The sequence below is a fragment of the Echinops telfairi genome, unplaced genomic scaffold (assembly GCF_000313985.2).
Source record: "Echinops telfairi isolate 266 unplaced genomic scaffold, ASM31398v2 ScPeMD7_7475;HRSCAF=8513, whole genome shotgun sequence".
In the NCBI taxonomy this organism is placed as follows: domain Eukaryota; kingdom Metazoa; phylum Chordata; class Mammalia; order Afrosoricida; family Tenrecidae; genus Echinops; species Echinops telfairi.
In genome coordinates this window covers 15,325,376-15,328,291 of record NW_022111379.1, presented here as the reverse complement: position 1 = coordinate 15,328,291, position 2,916 = coordinate 15,325,376, and the positions used below count along the sequence as shown (strand labels likewise).

General features: G+C 37.7%; 1 protein-coding gene across 1 annotated transcript in view; it reads right to left on the bottom strand.

Moving 5' to 3' along the window:
* The window catches only part of CAMKMT (calmodulin-lysine N-methyltransferase), a 470,081-nt gene that overhangs the window by 437,891 nt on the left and 29,274 nt on the right, over positions 1-2,916 (bottom strand). The gene's annotated exons all lie outside the window — the stretch shown is intronic.

Here is a 2,916-nt window from a genome sequence, read left to right as displayed (position 1 = left end):
GCACTCCCCCTCATTCACAATGATTTGATTTTTTGTTCTTTGATGCCTGCTACCTGATCCCTTCAACACCTCGTGGTCACACAGGCTGGTGTGCTTCCATGTGGGCTTTGTTGCTTTTGAGCTAGATGGCCGCTTGTTTACCTTCAAGCCTTTCTTTTTAAAAATAACCGTATCTTAATTAATTTATTCAGTGTTATTTCAATTTTTAAATAGTAAGCACCCTAAACCAAAGTATTTATTGAGATAAATGGAATTATTAAGTAGAATGATACAAATACATGAGTCTATTGTCACCATCCTTACACAGCATGGAATAAAAATATCTTCCCAAGATTAGTAATTAACCTGCTGAATTAAAAATGGCTTACCGTCAAAAAAATTTGCAAATATGTTATTTAGCTTTCATAAAGAAAATGACTAATCAGACTTGGCTCTTAAGTAGATAATGATGTAATCTGAAAAATATACAAGATAACAACCTGAAAACCAAGCCTACCATGGTCAAGTCTGTTGCTATGTTTCAACTCATAACAACCAACGTACCTTAAATGCTTCCAAATACACAATGCCTATCAGGGGTGATGCATTGTCCATGGATTAGGAAATGTCCAAGGGTGGAGGGGTGAGAATAAAAGCAAAACAGAGACCCTGGCAAGTTCCACACGGTGATTATCGTGTAGACTCAGACTTAGGCTGATAGGGATTTTCCCCCATAAAGGAAATGAGGGGAGCCCTGGTGCTGCAGTGGTTAAAGTGATTGGGTGCCAACCCAAAGGGTCAGCCGTTGGAACCCACTAGCTGTTTCTTAAGAGAAAGATGTGACAGGCTACTTCTGCACAGAGCTCTCCCGCTGCCCCACGAGTCAGAATCAACTGGATGGTATAATACAATGTGATAAATGTTAATGGTATATGGAGTTTTAAGCCTTGCGATGACATTGGAAGAACCATGTCCCATATCTTAGAAGAGTCAGGAAAGGCTGTCTAGAGGAGCTAGACCTGAGTTGGATCTGGAAGGCCCAAAGAGAACAAGGAAAGAAGTCCTGATGTTTTTTGCAAAGCTTGCTGATTTGTCTCAATATGTTTAAGTGGAAATATTTTTCTATTGTGAATTGGACAAGAACAATAGGCGGTGTATGTAATAAAATTTTAATGTTTTGTGAAATTATTTTAATGGCCTTTATGTGACAAGGGAGTAAAGTGTATGTGAAGTGAGAGTTCCAGTTGGTAGAATGAATCCACATATTACTTTCCACTTTCCATAGACCATCAAGACAAAAGTAAAAGGATTTAAAAACAAGATGAGCATTCATAATGGTACAAGGTGATAGCAGCCCCCAAAAGGAGATAGCAGCCAAATAGTCTTGAATCAGCAGTGTGAAGCTAAGGATCAGTCCCATGTGCATCACTGCGATTTAGAATGAGGGTGGGTTAAACAAAGAGAATCTTGTGTTAATCTACTTAACAGGCAGTTAGACCTTGAAATTTCTTCTTATACTCTAAATCACTGGCCAACTCTCTCTCCTCCACCTAGCAGTTATTTTCCAGCATACGATCCAAAAAATATCCAAGTGTCTTTAGACGAAAAGCAGAAAATTGGTGGTACTGGGGTAGGTAAAATAGTATTTTAAGGGGCGGCTGAGTAGCACAACTCTGAGATTCTTCTTCCTAACCACCTTCCAAAATGCTAACAGCTAAAGTATACACCTGTCTGAGGTGGAACATGAAACACTCAAAAGAGTTTTCTCCAGGAAACAGACCCGTCCAAGGGAGTGCTTAAACAAATGGCCGAACCACCAGGGGTCCCCAAGTAACAGTCCAGCCGAAAAACACCCCAGTGAGAGCCATCATCAAAAAGCTGGGATATTACTGTAGCTTGGAGAGTCCAAAATGTGTAAGGCTCATTAAGCATTGAATGAGCGCCTCTACTGTAACAGACAAAGGCCAAAGAAAACAAACAGAAAAGAGAAACTTGGGGCAACAGTCAATAAAAAGAGAAGAACAAACAAAACTTCAATAAAGTATTCAAAATTTTAATGAGACAATATTAAAAGAATGCTATGGGAGGAAACATCTACAACAGAGAAAAATAACTTTTAGACATTAAAAAAAACATGAAAACTACAAAAGAAGTTTGAAAGATTATGATAGAGTTAACAATATACTGAGAGTAAAAAGAAGGGGTAGGGGGGCGGTGAATAAAAATGATAGAAAATAGGAGATGGAAAAAGTAGTCCAGGAAGTCAAAAAGTCAAAAAACCAAATTTCTAGAAAGGGATTTGAGAGAGGAAAGTGACTTAAGAGAAGTAATTCAAGAAAACACTATAGATTGGGAAAATATGACTTTCTATATTGAAAGTTTCCACCAAATATCCAGTACAATAGTTGAAAATAGAGACACACCTACATACTATATCATATAAATTCAGGACATTTGGAACAAGAGAAGACTCTAGGAAGTTAAAAAAAATCACAACTTTCACTGAAACGATAGGAATTGGAATACCATTGGACATCTCAAAAGCGACACTAGACACTAAAGAGCACTGCTGTAAACTGTTGAAGGGGAAATTATGTCAAAAGCTATCAGTTTATATCCAACCAAAGTATCACCAGATCTCAAAAAAAAAAAAGAAAAACTACTTCCACTTACTTCCTCAGGAAGGTACTGGAGATTATAATCCCCCAAAATGACTTTTTTTTTTTTAAAAGAAAGGGAAACTATAGGATTTGAGAAATGTGTTTCAACATGAGAGAGAAATGAAAAGAATTCTGAGGATGATAGGGAAGGGAGATCTCAAGGTGAATGGTTTGCAGCAGGCGTTTGAGAATGATGAGGGCAATGAATGTACAAATGCGCTTTACACAATTGATGTATGTATGGATTGTGATAAGAGTTGTATGAGCCCCCAATAAA